Source organism: Haemaphysalis longicornis, unplaced genomic scaffold, assembly GCF_048455015.1.
Source record: "Haemaphysalis longicornis isolate Haplotype H1 unplaced genomic scaffold, Haemaphysalis longicornis Haplotype H1 scaffold_3, whole genome shotgun sequence".
Taxonomy (NCBI): Eukaryota; Metazoa; Arthropoda; class Arachnida; order Ixodida; family Ixodidae; genus Haemaphysalis; species Haemaphysalis longicornis.
The window spans coordinates 63,596,014-63,615,245 of record NW_027526335.1 but is presented as its reverse complement, the minus strand read 5'-3'; the positions used below and the strand labels follow the sequence as shown (position 1 = coordinate 63,615,245).

The following is a 19,232-nucleotide window of genomic DNA, read 5'->3' as shown; positions in this document are numbered from 1 at the left end:
CCGGCGGACGCAGCGGCGACGGAGGCGGCACGCCACCAGACACTGCTGCGCGCGAGCCCGAAGAATGGCAATAAGAGAGCAAGAGGGTTCAATAAAAGCCCGATTGGAAACCGTCCGCGATTTTTAGCCGCGTCGGCACATGCATAAATAACCCCGATTTCGCCTCTTCTTCTTTTTACGCTACGTCCACAATTTTAAGGCGGCCGAAAGCGAGACGCAGCGGGCCGCCGAGGCCCGGCGAAAGCGAAGTAGAGCAGAAAGCGAAGAAGGGAGAGGGGGAAAGACAGGAAAAAAATGGCCCCGGTGATGTTCTGCGACAGACAATTGCGGGCACATAGGAATTAGTCGTGTAGTTTTTTTTTTTTTCGCGAATAACATCTAGAGCTAAAAAAAGCGAAAAATATCAAATCCGCATTCACAGCGGAGCACTGCGGCAAAAAAGTTTCAGAAAATCAGAAGTTGGAATTTTTGTATTTTTAGTAAGCATCCTTTTCTTCCACGTATCTCCGCACGTACCCCTGGCTGTATCCAGCTACTCTGCGAACCACTTCAGAACTCAGTGGTTCATTCGAGATAACATAATCTCAGTGGTAATGATAAATCAGTACTCGTAACATTATGTCCCATATATAACGCGTGACTCCAGCCCTAACCTAGAACAGTTATAAGTCACTATCATAGTCAAACGAAGTCTCCAGAGCACTGCCACAAGTCAAAGCACAGGCAAAATGATATCGGAGAACACAACATAAATGTCACATATATCTCATATGACCACCCGATGTAAACGGTGCCGTAACCGTCATCGCCATCATCAGCTATAGCTGTGGTCCACAAAAGTTAGGGTCATAATCACGAGTGGTATCACAATGACACTGTTCAATCGTTGCTTACAGAAAACCCACGGGAAGGAAGGAAGGAAGGAAGGAAGGAAGGAAGGAAGGAAGGAAGGAAGGAAGGAAGGAAGGAAGGAAGGAGAAACAAAGAAAGCAGGAAAGAAAACAAGAAAGTAATGAAGGAAAGAAAGCAAGGAAGAGGGGGAAAACACAGGGATTCAGTACGGACATCTTCATAAATGAAACTGTGAGTGATGGTTAAGGTAGTTGAATTTAGTTAGCCCACTGTACTGGTAACAAAAGGCTGTAGTCGGATCTTCTTGCATTCCTTAAGCACGGCCTTTTTACTCTTTCGCTACTACACTACCACTTCAAGCAGATATTGCTTCTCTGTAGTCAACCAAGCCTGTACAAAATAATGAGCCGGGTTTCCGCCTCACAGCGTTCTTTGCTTGTGCTTCAACCACGTGCATGCTGAAGGTAGAAGCATTAAGTAACTCTCCGGATCTCGTGCGTCCCCTAAAAAATAAAATAAACCTGGGCGCAAACCAACTACACGCATAGTAACGGATAGTAACTCGTAGAAATAACTATGCGTATAGTAACCATGCCGGCAGTATAAGAAAGATTTAACCCCCCTCGTTGGCTCAATGATACGCTGCAAAGCCCAGGGACGCGTGTTTGAAACCGGCCGCGATGGCCGTTTTTCTGATAAAGACAAAAAACAACACCGTAAAAATGCAGGTGTGCCGAGATGGCGGTGCCCGGTTAAGGTCTTCAGCTGATAAAAAAAATATCCGGAGCCCTCCACTTCACCGCTCCTCATACATTAGCGCAGCTTCGGTGAGTAAAACACCTTAAATACAGATTTTTTTTTAGTTTTTTGAAGGCAGTGATAGCACATGGAAGTAGCGCCGAGATACGCAGCCCGGTGGACGACTAGCGCGTGTATGCGGTGGGCTCAAAGAACTCAAATAAGGTCGCTACATGCGAAATGGCGTTCACCTGGTACAAAGCGCCGGGATGGGACCAGTTGACGCACTCGCTACGGCCAGTGATGTTCCAGGCGAGGAATTTTCCCTTTTTAGGAGAATTTTCGGCCGTAATTTTGGTCAAAATGCAAAAATAAAATCTTTAATACATACAGGGAATGTTATGAGTGGCGTATTAAAAAAGAAAAATAATGCCAGTAAACCGGACCTCGCATTATTTATTTGTTTGTTTTCCTTTAGAAGATCCCTGACCACTTCGTAGGATCTATGTTGAAATATTCACTGTCGTATTATCGCAAGCCACGAGCATCCAAGGTCGCTTCAAATCCAGTCCCTAAAACAGGAGGGAGCAGAGAGATAGAATACTCTATGAGTAAGAGCTAGTAAAGCGAACTGAATCTTACTCAATAAACGCTTAAATTACCCAACGATGTTTTCTTCTTTTCGTAAGGGCAGTTCTAACTTAGAATTTTAGCATGCAAAGTAAGCACTGTGTTTTGGTGCAGAACGTGAAATGCATAGTAAAATGCTGCTGAGCGGCAGATGTAGTAGAATTCAGCTCACGCTGAAACTTTGATTCTCTTAACGACGTTTGCGCCCGCAAGGCTACGTAAAGTAGACATATGACGCCGAAAACCGAACAGCAATCCACGTAAATGTTTATGAGCTGTAAAAAGAGAATGCAGGGAAATTCGCAGGGAAATCTTGAGAAACCTGCGGGAAAAAGTGCCAAAATTAGAAAAACTTTGAACCTAGAAATGGGAATTTTTCTTGCGAGTACGGAACATGACTGCCTATAGCCGTGTATTTTTATACTTCCGCCGTAGTTCCCCACTAGGAATTGTTGGAACAGTGCTAGCACACGCTGTATATGTTATTAAAGACGATAGTCTTTCTTGGGCTACTTAAACCCAGAAATTTTGGTCTGTCTGTATGTATGTCTGTCTGTCTGTAACTCGATTCAGCCACCAGGCCAAAATAAAACTGACATTGCGCAATAGTCTTACATACTCACAGCCAAATAAATGTAAACGTCTAAGCCCAGTTTAAATGTTCATACTTGTCAACTTTGTTGAACAAGAACAAGACATTACGCAAATATAAGACAGGAAATCAGTTCACAAGGGGTATTTACAGTGTTCCTTTAATTTAAAATGCGCGGATGCTTGGTTTTTCGATAAAAAACGATATTATACATCTACTGCATAAAACCGCCGCCCCCTGGCGGCATATGAAAAATCACGCGGCAACAGCAACGAAAGGTTCCAATAGCTAGCTTCCATGTTCTGCTTGGAACGCAGGTGGAGCACGGCCACGCGGTTCTATAAAGCTTGTAGTCGGCCGCCTCCATTCACGCGCGTCTCTGCCGTACTGCAGCGCGGGCATCGAGGAACCCGGCCTGTAGCAGTGGAACGCGGTAAATTCAAATCGCCCTGCGCGAACCTTTAGTGTGTTTACCTTGGGATGAGCGCGACGGTAGAGGAACAGCATGAGAGGTGAGCGGGAAAGCAAAGGTGGGCATTTCCTTGGAAAATTTCTACAAAGACTATCGTCTTTTGACGACATTTGCCACGAAAGGAGCAGATACGCGGCCAATTTTTCATTCGAAACCGACGTTAAAATTATCAGAGGAAGTGAACAATAATGAGTAATTCCCCTCTGTGAAGGTGGATGACCAGCGAAGGCTTTGTAGCGTGAGCTTCACTGGCCGAGGTTTAGCAGTTCGCGTGGCTCCTGGAGAGCCGTGCTGCGCATGCGCGAGGAGCACTGACGCCACACGGCGCACAGATCATTGCTCGCTGCCCAGCGTCTCTGACACACCCCAAGCGCCCAGCGTCTTCGCCGACCTCCGTTCCGCACGTGGCGGCCCGGTCCACTTGATGATTATGCGAGGGGTGGCTGGGTGTGCAACCGATGGCTCGTGCGTCGCAGCAACACTGGCGTGCGCCCGTGGAACTAGCTTAGCTCTGGGGCGATTGGTGACGCTGCGCCGCAGCCGGTTGATGAATATACATGTGTCACATAATGCGTATACCGTGTGTGTGTCATTAACGCAGCAGTAAGCATGAACTTAGACAACCAGGAAAGCTAAGAATACCCAGCTGACCCTTAACTGATGCTACGTATATCCTGTCATAGCCGAGCTAAGCCATTGCTAATTTTTTAGCACGCGACATGGATGTGACACAAAATTTCAGGGAAAGGTATACAAGTAAAGTTTTTTTTATCGTTCACGGCGGCCATTACTAAGAAAGACCAATACATACACGCACTTTTATTAGCCCTCTACTGGTCTTCCAAGTAATGAAGACTGATAACCTATCCACTCAAAATGCACATCCAAGCGTGATGAAACATATAAGCTTGAGTTGTAATTTTTTTATCTTGAAAATGGGGCCTACTAATGATAACTAACCCACTTTAAACGAACATCTGAGTGGCGAGGTGGGTAAGCTTGAAGCCCAAATCCTTCTGTGAGCGGCGTGGTACTTGTGTGGTGACCGCGTGTTCGTTTCTAAGCCCCTCGCGCTTCAAAGACACGTGGAGCCCCGGGAGTTTTTTTTTATCCTAAACATAAAAAGAAATGTAGATATCTGGCCATATAAAGTTCAATAAATATAGGAGAGGTCCATTCCGTCGCTGCGAAGCTCGATGTACCGAAATGTGCAAAGATTGCGTGCATCATACACCAGTATACATAGCCGGTGGATCGTCTACTTCAAAGAGTACTCATTACTACTCGGCTTCGATCCCAACGATAAGTTTCCCATCCTGCCTCTTCGAAGACAGCATAACCTTTTTTCTATAAATTTTGCGCTTACACGCAGCATCTGATCAAACGATTTATTTAAACCGATCCCAAGGTGACATTGTAGGATTAGGAGGTCTTTTTACCCTACAGGGCAGGCAACCTACTTGTGATTTCATTGCGCTTCCTTAACTATACGGGATTACCCTGCCCTTGTAAAAAACGTTTTCGCGAAATTACCTTGTGCAGTCCACGAACGGAAAGCATAGCGGAAATGGCCCTTTAAAACTCTGCCTTCTTTGTAACTCTCTTAATAAAAATTTGCGTGGTGTCTTTTGTTTTTTACGTTGGTTCAGGAACAGCAACGCCATTTTGAAGACAGCCGAAATACAATAAAATTCAAAGAATGGCCCGGACGCCTTCGCGCTAGTTCCAAGGTTAGGCTGCGCCAACTCGCCCAGGAATACACAGAGGTCATTGTACTCCATAGACCCGTCCTTCGACACCCATCACCGACCAATGTATAAGGGGGGGGGGGGGGGTGTAACTACCTTCGGTCGTCGGTTCGGCCTTTATGTCAGTTGCATAAGTGTTCTGCTTAGGCCGAAAGATAGCTCAACCCAAATAATTGCAGTGACAACCAAGGCTGCACTTGCAGGTGTTAGGCTGAAAACACGTGGCACTTGCTTATGAGGTACTCCATTCACACGTGCATCGTCTCACGCTTAGTGACAAGCTCTTAGCCCCCAACAACACGTCTGTGTCTCTCCGGATATGCTATTGGGTACGTAGGACAGTGGACATCTCTAGATAGGATCTTGCTTGCCTGGTGGAATTTTCTTCAAGATGTCGACATCTGATATTGGTGTTGACCTTCAGGGACAGCGTTTGGTCTATAAGCATTATGCAAACGTTGCTTCTTTGTGTCGTCAGCTGGGCTACAAACTTGCATGCGCACGTATCGGTCTCTACTTTATTGCGTCTGTATATAATAGTTTCTAGGGGTCTTTATTTGGCGTGTTTGTGGGAAATTTATTCAGGCCTGCGTATTTCACATGGTTGACGTGTGACAATTTTTTGGCATTTATTCTGTCTACGGGAGCCCACGTATGGCGCGTGTGGATTGTAAACTCTAACATAACCTTTACGGGGGTCTGTAGCATGTCATTCCTTGTCACACTATTCTCTCTTTTTGATTTTACCTCTGTGAGCACAGCCGTGCATTTCTTTTATGCGCACCACGTTTATAGACCGTACTATCAGTACTCTTCAGATCTTCGAATACTTTTCCCGTTTCTTTTCCATGTTATTTACAAAAACTAACAAAATCTTCATTATTCCCTAATTTTACGTCGTTTCTACACGTCGTTCCAGTCTCTGAACTGTCGTTGATAGATGAATGGTAGCAGGAAGTACCCCTAAAGTTAATTAAGATTCTGATACTAATAATTTTTGAGCGCTGAATACTGGTTCACTTGATACAACCCTCTATTGTTGAACAGCACGCTGTCAGCGGCATCGCCTAAAAGATAAACCATAAAAGACTGCATAAAACGAGAAGAAAAGAACAGATCTTGTGGTTTTGTTTTCAGGGAAACAGCCATTACATCCTCGTCGAGGTCATTACCCCTCATTCTCGCTCATCTGCATAAAAAACTAACAAATATATCAATTAATCCCTGATTTCTCTGCATCGTTTCGGTCTCTGAACTTTCGTTGGTAGAAAAATGGTAGCAGGAAGTACCCCTAGAGTTAATTACGATTCTGACACTATTAATGTTTGAGCGCTCAATACTGGTTCACTTGATACAACCCTCTATTGTTGAACAGCATGGTGTCAGCTGCATCACCTAAAAGATAAAGGAAAAAAGACTGCCGCATGAAGCAAGAAGAAAAAAAAACAAACCTTAGTGGTTGTGTTGTCAGGAAAACAGCCATTACATGCTCGTCGAGGTCATTGCTCCTCATTCTGGCTCGTCTGCACCCTCTTGTCATGTTGTCTGCAACCCGTCGCAGGCAAGACGATATAAAAAAACATTCCCTCTGCTTCTTCTCCATCGTCGTACGATGAGTGTTTACCAGCCTCTTGGTGCAGCGCCGAAAAAAGCGGCGGCATGCCTCTGAGAGATGCATTCGCCACAGCTTCCCCCCTCTGGCGATGTTTGCGTGATGGTGTACTCGTAAATGTTTCCGTTCAGGCCCCTTCCGTCACGGCGTAGGTCGCGAACGCGGAAAAGAGGAGGCTAAGAGTGCGGAAATACTACACTTTATTAACGATTATTCAAGATCCCTCTGGTGCTAGCAATCCTCGCTATCATTTCCTATATGTAAAGGGCTGAAGTCGTAAATACTTTGACCTACTCGTAGATAAAATTTTCATGAACCTTCGAAGTCAAAACGGACACACCGACCAAAATGAACTGTTAAACACTTTAAAAAACTTAAAAGTAACAACCAACAAAACGTTTCGGCTTTGCTACGGAGGCCTTGTTCACAATGGGTTCGAAAAAACAACAAACAAAACGTTTCTGCTTCGCTACGGAAGCCTTGTTCCCAATCGGTTAACCTTGTTCACCAGTTGGGAACAAGGCTCCCGTAACGAAGCCGAAACGTTCTGTTTGTTGTTGTTTTTAAAGTTTTTTGAAGTTTTTAACAGTTAATTTTGGTCGGTGTGTCCGTTTTTACTTCAATATGTCTCCCGACCAAACCCTCGACTTCATCATGGACCTTCGGTGCGGACCTTCCGTGGCACACGTGAAGTAGATCGCGTCTGGAAAGTAATACGAACAAACAGAAAACTTTCTGGGGAATTCGATGCAACGGAGTCACAAGGGCATTGCTACGATGAACATTGTTTTGTGGTTGAGCAGAAAAAAGAAAGAATAGTAATGACTTTGCGGGAAGATCCGATTAGTAGGTGCGAAAACCATAAACCGTACCATGAATCTTCACGGAACGAACGTGTGAAGTTCAAACTGGTTCGCAGCGTTAACGTGAGCTTGGGTTTGTTCGTTATGACGTAGGACTACGCTTGGACTATTTGTGTAGAAGTTTTTCTCTCTCCTGAAACTACCTCAGCGAGTTGGGTTTTAGAGCACTAGTTTCTGTTGTCTGAAAACCTCCCTCTTCGGTAGAAGTCATCGTAGTTTAAATGATCCTCGTAGACCTGCAACATCAATTTCTACTCGTAGCAGTCGATTTGTTGCTTTCGTTTTTACGATCTGACGTGTATGTATACGAGATTTATCTTTTATTCTTCGATCAATGCACGTCCCCTCCACGAACTACAAAATGACCTCGTTCGACAAAGCACAGACGAAACGTCTTCTTTTTTCTCAATGTCCCTTTCTCGTTAGGACTGAAATTAACACTCGTAAACGATCCACTCGTAAACGATCCGCGTTCCGCTCAACAGGAGAGCGCCCCCATTCAATGTTGTCGCGGCAAGCCATACTCACGTCAAAAAAAAAAGTGGGGGGGGGGGGGGAGGAGAAGAGGGTGCAGACAATTCTCTTCAGAAGAGCTCGTAAGAGTACGGGCTTCTCAGGGAGGGGGCGAAAGCGCGGAGGAGAAGGGGGGCCGTTTTATCTCCGATGGTTTGGCGACCCTCGATGTATTTCGTCTCCTGTTTGACAAAGCACAGGAACCAGAACAGAGGCAAGACGGCGGCAGCGGAGGCCGGTGAGCAGCGCGAGCGAGCGCCGTTGGCGTGCCCCTCCGCTACGGAAGCCGCGCGCGCGCACGGCGTTCACTCGTCCGGAGAGTTTATTTGCCGGTCCAGTGTTTACCCCGCGCTTTCTTCTGCTCTGCCGCGCACGCTTGAACTCACGTGGAGGTCGGTTCTCCTCTTCTTCTTCCTCCTCCTCCACGCCTCCGGTAAGCTACGATCACTCATTTCATCTCGACCCTCTTCCTCATCCCGCCCGGGGGCCACGGACTCTTGCTGCGCCACCGAGCGTGCGGTTAGACTCGGGGAAATTATTATTGTCCCGGCCTGTTCAGCCGGTGCCCCTCGAAGATCGGGGCAAAAAATCGCCCGGCTCTTCGCTTTTCGGCGGTGTTCCGCAGCGCATTGCTCCGAGATTGTTCGGCAAACAACGGGAACGGTTTCGGCGTTTCGGTCTAACATTGCTTGATAGGTTCGCTGGCTGTTTTTCCCGCCGTTTCTTTGTGCTTATATTTTCTCGGCAGTTTTGCTTTAACGTTGCAATTTAATAAAGAGCGATAGAGAAAAATCCCTGTGCCCTGACCTTGCGTGTTGCACAACAGCTGTTGCAGCATAGGGATGCCAGAACCTAATTTAATTCCATTCACTTCTGTTGGGGTAGTCCGTTCAAAAACAAAAACTAGGGTGCATAATTAGCCACAGTGTTCTTTAAAAAAACGCTTTATCAATTTAACACCAAGTGCAAATTCAATTAGAAAGTAGGTTTGCAAGGCACACCAAGTTCCACAGCAGTAGAATGAATGAATAAAACAAATCCTTATTAACAACAACAGGTGCAGCTGTTAGGGCACCCGCCCGGTGGAGGGGATCCCTAGTCCGGGATCCCCTGGCTGCGGCTGGCTGACGGGCCCTTTGCACCAGGTCAAGCTGGAACGTAGGGTCCTTGCTGGTAAACGACGCCGTCCACTGTTGTGTCGCGAAGCCGAGGACTGTTGGTGTTGTCGGGTTGTTTTGAGTTCTGTTCCCGCCGCCGGGGCTCTTCCTCCCAAGAGTTTTGTATGAAAACGCTTCGGACGCGGCTAGGCCCTGGCCCCATTTTTCTGAGAAACGGACTGGCGTGGGTGTTTGCCCCTCGGCCGACCGGGAGACGCGGCTGTTGAGGGGAGCGAGCCTTCGGCCCGGCTTAGGTTTCAGCGCGGCCGCGGCGTTCCACACCCCCTGTTGCGTCTGCGCAGGCCGCTCTGAGCTCCGAACCCTCGGTCTGGTTCGAACGACCACCTGTCTTTTTCCCTTTGGAGTTTGTATACCTTTACTTTATTCTTGCAAGCGGAAGCAAGATGGTCCTTTCACTGTCATGGCCTGTCCGGGCGGCTGCATCAGCCGAGACATTGCCGGTGATTCCACAGTGACTTGGCAGCCACTGAAATACAATATTATGGCCCTTTATGACAGCCTGGTGAAATAATTCCCGAATTTCTGTCACTAGTTGGTGCAAAGGACTGTAGCGCAGGGCTGCTCGGAAGCTGTGCAGGGCGCCTTTGGAGTCGGTGAAAATGGACCATTTTTGGGGAGAAGCTTTTATGATGTATTGAAGAGCTTCACGGATGGCTGCAAGTTCAGTAGCCGTCGAGCTCGTCACATGGGCGACACGGAATCGAATCTTGGTTGATTCTGATGGTATAACCACCGCACCTGCCGAACTCGAGGACGTCACAGAACCGTCTGTGTATACATGCTTCCGGTCATTGTGTTGTTCGTACAGTAACTGCATAGAAAACTGTCTGAGAGCCAGTGGTGGTAAGTCGGCCTTTTTTCCAATGCCCGGAACATGCAGACGAATGTCCGGTGTTTCCAGGCACCACAACGGCGAGGACGGTGTGACCGCAGGCGTGTAGTCTGACGGTACCTCAGCCCTGTGCGCTGCGACTGATGCCGCTAGGCTGCTTCGTCAGTTCGCGTGGAGGACCTCCATCACTCAATGGAATACACCGGACTTTGTGCACCCGCGCCTCCACAACCAGGACCCTCTACTCCAGCGTCGTCTTCCGTGTGGGCTGACTCGATCACAGTCTACTTTACTTTGTAGGCTGTGGTTGGGAGTGGCCTTCACGAAAGCCTACTCCTTCCTCATCGGGATGGCCAGTAGTGCTCACTGCGACGCCTGCGAGGTTGAAGAGACAATCGACCATGTGCTTTGTTGTTGCCCCGAGTATTCATCGGAAAGACGCGTTTTGGCAGCCGAGCTCAGAAGATTGGACAATCAACAGTTCAAGCTAGAGACTATTCTAGGACAAAGACCCCTACAATCGACTTCGCAGAAGGCAACAAAAGCCCTTCTGCGTTTTATGAAGGACACAGGTTTAGCTGAGAGACTCTAGTGCCCACGAAGGGACTAAAGCGTGTGCGCGACCCCGCTCCTATCCCCCCTTTTTCGCCTGCCATCTCTTTTATCCCCTGAACACCCCTTCCCCAGTGCCGAGTAGCAATCCGGGCTCTAAGCCTGGATAACCTCTCGGCCTTTCCTTTCGATTTTCTCCTCCTCCTCCTTACTTTATTCTCAACAGTAATTCTTTTGCCGGAAACGGGCGCCTTCGAGTTTGAACTTTGTGTCTTCTGTGGTTGGTTCATTTTTCCTTCCGAAAATGTAGCTGATTGGAGCTAAGAAGCGTCTCGCGGATTGGCTGCGGGTGTGCCTTGTTCCCCGCGATCCGCACGCTCCAGAATGCACTTTTTCCCCCAATACGTCCCCCTGGACCGCTTGACGCTGATATAACGGTGCTCCGCCGGCTATAGAGGCCGGGAGCCCTTCGCCCGCCAACTATGTTTCATTAAGTACTCTTGATTGCCTGTTTTCTCCTATTTTTATGTATCAGTTGTAACGTTTTGCCTCTATGTCTTAAATCGAAGTGTCAATAATTAAACAAGTTAACCTTTTGAACCTCTAAAACCTTCGAGTGCTTCATCGCCGGACTCATCCTTCAACAGTAGCGGTGTTGGACCAAATTACGCCGTTACAGTTGTATGGAGGAGTTGGTTGTAGGTCCGGTGTCTTTTGGCACTCCCACACCTGATGGTATAGGGTACCGAGCACTGAGCAGTAGTTGCAGGTGGCTGGATAGTCTGTTGGATAAATGGCATGAAACGGATTACCGTTAGCGGTACTTTTTATACTTTTTATCAAAGAATATATATATATATATATATATATATATATATATATATATATATATATATATATATATATATATATATAGCCGTATTCAAGCAAAAATTTGTCGTTTGTGTGCTCCTAAGTACGTCACAACGCATACTCCTCCTCTTCATCATCATTATGCTAATCACCTGATGCCTGATGCTAACTAATTTTGAAGAGGGGAAGGATCGTAAAGTAGTTTTAAATATATCAACTATTATAACTATGGGGATGAGCGGGACTGGGGCATTTAAGGCGTGAATGGATTTTCGGCTTCTATCTTAGAGCCCCGCTTTCATTTCACAATGCATGCGATGTTCATAGAATTAAGTGCACACCAAGAAATAGCAAAAACAACGAAGATCCTAAAGCGGTAAGGTTTTGGAAAAGCCAGCACTTCTCAGCCACGGGTGGCATTTACAATCAGTGTGCTTTTTTCACCGGCATTGGCCCGTTGTGTTCATTTTTCACGGTGACAAATGATATCATTGCTTTTTGGACGCTGACCTCGCAAAGGCCCACATGGCACCCGCTGCCACGCCGCCCACTGGCTATAGCGTCGGCAAGTACACTGTATGATGACATTGCTTTCTGTGAAAAGAGTGTTTGTTGCTTTTAAAAAGTTATGACCCTCTGTTTCTGTGTCTTCAAGCTTTATATCAGCAGTATTCACCAGGCTATGAATTAAAAATTTAAAGTTATAGAAAGTGGTCGCCTCGTGACACCAAAAGGTGTTGGCACGTGAGAATAAGACAAGATACCGGTCGAAGTAATTGACGCTAAAAACAAATAAACGAAAGCGAAGAGATGCAAATGTTATGTGGCAGTAAAAGAGTTGTTAATAAGTAGAGTGCGTAACTTCAGTCACGAAAAATCACGGTTTTAGGTGCCTATAAAAGGCACTGAAAAGAGTCATTTAGGTATATATAGGCGCCAAATGCTCTCGTTTAGACATGCATAGGTTCAATTCGTATTGACTTCAGCAGCGTATTTTAGGCCGAAATATTGACTGGCAGTGAAAACAACGGACAAATAGTGTGCTGTGGGAAAAAAAATTATTTTCTTCGGGAACATAATCCAGACAAAAATTGGTGTTTTAGGATTTAGGTAAAGTGCAGTGGGCTTCCACACAAATAGGAAGGCTTGATACCTCTGACACACCAAACCCGTCTCAATTATTTGCTGCTTGAAGTTGGACCTGCTTTCAGTTGATAATTGTGGGCGATAAACAACGCTCAATGTCTACTGAAATTGGAGAAGCGTGCTTGTACTTCGATAAGCTCCATAATCTCATACCATCTAGGATATCACAATGTTTTCTGCTCACAACCTTCCTCTGTTGTTTGGGCACAGGGAATCCTGGAATTTTATGTAAGCCAGATTTAAGCAACCGGTCCTTCGGGGAGGGTGCCGGGTCTATTCTGGGCCTCCCAAGTGAGCACAGAATTCTTAGAGTGGCCCCCAAGCTCTCAGCTGCTGAAATGCTTTCTGCTAAGGGTGCGAAATGATCACACGAATGTGTCACGTCACGTTCAATGTAAGCGTGGTGCAAATAATTGGGCTGCGACGCTGTTGTCGACTGCAAAGCTGTTAATACCACCGGAGTGTTCTTGTAGTAGTTTTCCGCCCTTAGCTGAGGTACCTAAGGTGTAACAACGGGCGCTGGTGGAAGAGTCACAATAGGTAACTGCTCTTTGAAGACACAACTGCGCTTAAAAGAAAGATCTTAACTGCAACTTATTATTCATTGACGATGAATCCCATGGACAGTACAGTGAAGTGCAATGATTCTGTACAAATTACTGAGCTATTCTGTCCTGCAGAAGCAGATGATTAGCGAAGCTGCAGGAAAAATACCATTCAGTAACTATGCACTATATACCTATTATCAACATACGACAGCGCCCAAGATTCCTAGGAACTAATTTCCTTACAGGGACCCTGCAACACTTTTTTCAACTTTTCTTGAAATCTTAAATAGTTGCAGAACGTAGTCACACTACACACCCTGTACTTAGATCAGGGGGTCGCAAAGTACCTCAGACAAAAATTCGTGCTCTATGCCCATCAGATAACTTGGGAACTTGCTCAAAAGATTTTTCTCTCTTTTCCGGTCTTGGCGCTCTTCGACGGCTCGAATTACGTCCCTAAGGCCATGTAGCGGCTGTTGGCCGGTTTTCCTTCAGTTGCAGCAATGAACGTTTTCGATAGCAGCTATAAAAATAAAGCCAAAATAACAAAGCAGATAAGTAATGCGTATCTGCTGCGACGAGCAAATCACGCAGTGTCGCTTCGTGCCCGCGATAACTGTAGCTTTCGCAGTGCTTTCAGACGCGAAGGAAAGAGTGAAAGCGTTTATCGAAGGTGTTGCAGGGTCCCTTTAATGCTAAGTTTCCAAATGTCCTTGAGGGTTACCCGGTACGGCAGATGACGGCTTTTACGAATAAACTACTTGTAAAGTGACGAGGTGCTCATTCTTATAAACTCGGTTTCATGTTCCTCCTTCGTTCTGCACGTGCTTCAACTTGCCAAACTGCAGTGTACCCGCGATCGGTGGCTGACAGTTTACGTGCTCATGGCGTCCCGTTAAAACATTGGTGTGTCAGATTTGCACGTTGTTTTCACCCAGGAAGTATCGTTAACCTTGAGCGGCGTGTGCGCGGCTGTGTCCCATTCGTTCCTTTCCATTGCTTCTTTTTTTTAATGCGTTAGCAATGGATAGGACACATCAGCAGAAGTATTCGCCGTTGGTCCACGGACAAAGGCCGTAGAACAAAAGAGCTCGCACGTACTCGGGTGACATCGGCCAGCTTGGCTGCGGTGTCGCTGCGTGGGGGCCTTTGGCGGCTCGGCCGAGGTGGCAAGGTCAAAGGGGCGGCGTTTTGAGCGCGCTTTGCGCTACTCGGCGTGTTTGGCCCAGCCCCTGGGTTTTTCTCGCAAACGGCGTGCGTCAAGCGCCCAGTTGCAGGATTCTGAACCGAGTACAGTCCTTGCAGAACATCGACTCGAAAAACTAAAAAAAGGGTATCTATAACACAAAAACGGCATTTCTGGGCGCTAAAAATCCCATATAAGCCCGTATATAGTCACAATAGGTGCTAAAAAGTCAACGAGGTCGAAATAGTCACTGATAGGCGCAATAAACTATTGCTTTGCTTAAAATTCTCCCTTTTTCTTAGTTATGTTACATAGGCTTGATACGAATACAAAAAAAAAAAAAAGGCACTTTGCCTACAGTTTCCGTCTCTACTAATAGGTATCGTCAGACTTTTGCCTTCAAATCAAGCGAGCACATTTAAGTGCCCGGAAAATTTATTTTCGGCCCAGTTTCGATGCGCGGGAGTGGGTGACTAAGCCTATCCTTAACTTTTGCCGGGGTTTCCTACACACGTGAATTCCTACGGCCTTGGCTCCATCTCTCTGCCCATTTTTTCGAGTCTGTTAGAGTGCATCCCAATCGCTTTAACAATGCTTGCCGTAGCTGATGTTGTACCAAGTTTGTCATCTTTATTTCGTGGGAAAAGTGTATTCAAGTACAATGCGGTACTTTGAGTAAATTTCAAGTCATTTTCGTGGTTGCGCTACGCCCCCTTCATGAACTCTATACTCACCGAACGACTCAGTGAAGCGTCTGAGATTAAAGTTATATTAGAGTTTATTATTTTCAGCGCCGTGCAGTTGCTACCGCAAGTTGTACTGTTTCCTGGAAAAATGGGCTGCGTGCCTATATCCGCATTCTTTCTTGGTCATCATAGTGGATTTAAAATCCACTCCTTTGCATCCCGAGAACAAATTTTAAGTGGAGTTTTCAGTTAACCCTCCCTCTCCGCCGTGCATGTGTTCTACTGCTTAAACAAACACTCTTTTTTTTTTTCATTTAAACAGTAAATTGAAAAATAGGGGGGGGGGGGGGGGGTGGCAATGAGGCTGAGCAATTCTCCTGGCAACATTAAAGCACCAAAACGAGGGAATTCGATGCAAAAAAAAAAAGAGAATCTAGACGCTTCTTTCTATTGGTACGAGGTCGTCATCCCTTTGCTGGGATGTGTCGAAATTGAAGTACGCATAAAAACGCTTAGTTTCTACGGCCGAATGACGGGACTTTTTTTGTTCTTTTGCAGCCACTAAAGCTGTTTTCCTAGCTGCACTGAGACAACAACGCCGATCTCTTCAGATCTGTAAACGACGCGCGCTCGATTCCACGCGGCGCGAGGTGGGTCGTACAAAACCACGCTAGCGCCTCGTTTCCCCCTATCGCCGTCGCGAACAAGCAAATTCGCTTCACGTTCAAACTGAAGGCTCGCCCAGTAAGCTGTGACTGCGAGTAACGCTGTTTGCAAACACGGCTTTCGGGAAATCCCTTCCCCGGCCTTTGCCACTTACCGTTTTCGCGCCAAGAAAACGCAAAAATTTTACGCAGTTCATCTCTTATTCTTATTTTTTTTTCAGTGCATTACGGCGAGAGCAACAAACGAACGAAGCCGCTTCATCCATCCATTCCGCGTTTAGCTCGACGAGCGAGATATTTCCCGAACTCGGTAAGAATACACACACACACACACACACACACACACAAAAAGAAGCGACAAGGCTTTGAAGGACGCGAACGGAGCCAAGCGGAGGCCGAATGCGCTGCTTGTTTCAATTCCCCGGGCGCTTGCCTTTCCCCCATACAGATGGGGAAGTCGTAAGGGAAGCGAGGAAAGTTGCTTCGGTAAAAATAACAAAGAAAGGACGGCGGTCTATGTATATTTCGTTCTTTGTTTCCGTAAGAACAACACGGCTCCGATAGAGCCGTCACCAAGACCCCCTCCCCACTTTGCCCCTTTTAAAAGTGAAAACATTCGGGGCTAAATTGCGTTTGTGCGAGGTCCACTTTGCTCGGATTCGAAACTTTGGGAGCAGTCGGGGGTACGGAGGGATTCTGAGTCTCCTCCGTGGCTCAGGGACGACGCGAAAACCAAGTCACGGACTTGAATCATTTTTCGGAGCTTCCCCGCAGCGAAAGGTAGAGACCTGCCGGCATCTCTGCTCCTCCCGCCGGTGCAGTGGCTTTCCTCGGTGCTGTGGCTTCATTCATATCAGGGTCCCCGTTAGGAACAATGATACCAAATGACAAACATAAAGAAGCTTCCAAGGCAGCTAACCAACTGTTTTCATTTTATGCCTTAGCGCAGACGTTTAAATCTAGTTGGATCTGTTTCTACTGCTGGGCAAAGCCTCCGGACCTGGTCGCCGTCCGCGCCTGCGCAGTTGGGGACCGTGACGTCACCGGCGGAATGCCGGCGCGCGGGCCTCGGAGCGGAAGCACGCCATGTGCAAAAGGATGGCGCCGCGGGGTGGGGCAAGTGGTAGTTCTTATGGTGGCTTTACCGGCAGGAAGTAGGGAGATTTGAGCTCACGGAACAGTCAGGAATGCTTTGTACGAATAGAAGAAGCACATTGATTCCAATCATGTTAATAATGTCGTGACGAGGTGCTGTGGTCACTCATCACCGCTACCGGGTAGAGGCGTCATCGTTTCTAACATTTGGAACTAAATGTTCAGAATGTGCGTGTTTGGGGTTCATATTTTCATGTTCGCATTTCATTTGTAGCTGCAGTGTGTACAGTTACGCAATAATAAAAAAAATCAATGTCGCGTCATAGCGCAAAGCGATTTTCGGGGCTTCGAACGCAATGGCTCCGCTTTTATAAGGGGATCGAATTAGTGGTTCAAGCTGCCTACTTAACATTACCGAACATCGGATTTGCCCTATCTTTGGTAGCTTTAGTGTCTCTCTTAGGACTAGAAAGGTGTCCACCGAATGTCAGCCTACTAATTTTTGCCACTGACACTCAGACAACATTCTTTTTCTATTGGGGTACAATGAGGGAAAGCCTTGCAGCCTTAACTTTTGGGCGGCTTCTAGCGCCATCATTTGGCATGCTGGTCATTAGAGGACAAAAACCAAACTGAAGAGCGGGCGGCGTTCGCGTTACAAGCTATAGAGACACAATAAGTTCGCAACCAGCCGGCTGCACGGTTATCCGCGATTACACCTTAGTCTGCCTGGTAGGAATGCCTGACTTGCTACATGAAGTGGTGATCAAAATAGGATGTCGCTGCACAGATACGCACACCCAAAAATGCACTCACAAGCAGATGCAGGTGCCAAAAATTTCTAAAAAAATTTATTCGTTTTTATTTGCTTCGGTGCAATCTGCATACACAAGTACAGTCCAGCCCGTTTATAACGAACACATCGGGAAACGGAAATAACTTCATTACATCCGTTTTTCGCTATATCTGGTTATAAAATCTGTGTAGAAATGGTAACGAGAAACGAAGATTTGCTCGTTAAAGGCGGGCTTTTGTTAAAACCGGATTTGCTATAAGTGCGCTAAACTGTAGTAGCATTTGGGCGTGGCTTTGAAGTACGGCCACGCAAGAGAGCGCACACGAAGCGAATCTCCCGGTATTGAACTGAACCAACAGGCGGTGTCGTTTCGGCGGATACAAAAGTATTGCGCTGCTGTCAATAGAGGGATAAACCATTTGATCCCCAAGCAGGACTCGCTTGCAAAAGAGCAAATGCATAGCGCCGTAAGGAGTGAACACAGGCGCCTAGAAGCCACGGAGAAAGGTTACGAAATAATCCTGAGTTTGCAGAATGAAGGAGCGCACTGACAGCGCATAACCACATTTCACTGCTGAGCGTCTGATAACTCTTCGCATTCCATTTTTCCTTTCCACCACGAGCACCACTTCAGACGTGCAAAACATGCAGTCTCAAAGGGCATTAGCATAATTACGCACTTACCTTTGATGCTGAGCCAATACGACTAGAGGTAACCAACGCGCAGGGGTGTCTGCGGGAACTTCTTAGTCACTGTTATCCTGAAAGAGTAACTGCTTACAAAAAAGACTTACAGACACTGATATAGACCGAACAACAGCACAAGAAATAGTAAAAAAAAAACATGCAGAAAATTATACGAGGAATTCCTCGAGAGAGCTTAAGCACTACGTCTACATCCGTCGAACTTACGCTGAGTCGTGGTAGGATTCATGCCGTAACACGTTACTGAACTACACAAAGGCAATGAGTTTAGCAATTGCATTTCGCGGACCGTGCGTTCAAATAACGCTGAGTGCCAGTTCAGGTCTTCCTTAGGAATTTTCTCGCAAGATATGTAAATCAACCACAATAAAATTTCACGTGCCAAAAAAAAAAAAAAAAATGGCTGATGGCGAGGGTGCGGAGTGCGGGGACTCGAAATGACATCCAAGTTGTGTCCCGAGTGACATCCGATTTGCGCCTCGACCGACATTTGATTTGAGCCGTGAGTTGCACCTTGATTATTCTCTAACTGAAACTGCAACTCACGGCTCAAATCGAATTTCGCTTGATTTTCGCTTGATGGTGGTGTGCGCACCGATGGACACGGACGGACATTGGGAGGTCCTAAGGTACTCCGCACCGTTGCAGGCGAGGGAGTAAGCCGTATGACTCTCGGGTACTTACTCACGGTCGTAGCCCAATGGGTAATACGACTGACACTAACTCTGTCTGGTCTACCAGACACAGGCTCGAATCCTGCCGGTGCCTGTGGGATTTTTTGCAATTGTAAATGCTATGCGCACGGACGCGGACGGACATTGTTCGGTCTTAAGGTACTCCGCACCTAAAAACTGTGGTTGATTCCTCTGTCATAGGAATCAGTAAAACACGAAAGTGAAATGTGCAGCGAAATCTGCAGCTGAGCATGATTTGCGGGTCGGCAGCTGTTTTGTGGGTGTGCTTGGAGAGCG

At 46.8% G+C, this 19,232-nt stretch overlaps 1 protein-coding gene and 1 long non-coding RNA gene across 2 annotated transcripts in view; one reads left to right on the top strand and one right to left on the bottom strand.

Moving 5' to 3' along the window:
• The window catches only part of LOC144175243 (cell adhesion molecule Dscam1-like), a 328,801-nt gene that overhangs the window by 147,463 nt on the left and 162,106 nt on the right, over window positions 1–19,232 (top strand). The window lies entirely within an intron of this gene.
• The window catches only part of LOC144174537 (uncharacterized), a 31,893-nt gene continuing 30,900 nt past the window's right edge, over window positions 18,240–19,232 (bottom strand). Inside the window, exon 3 of the long non-coding RNA XR_013323491.1 lies at window positions 18,240–18,317. This is a non-coding gene — a long non-coding RNA (uncharacterized LOC144174537). The remainder of the gene's footprint in view (window positions 18,318–19,232) is intronic.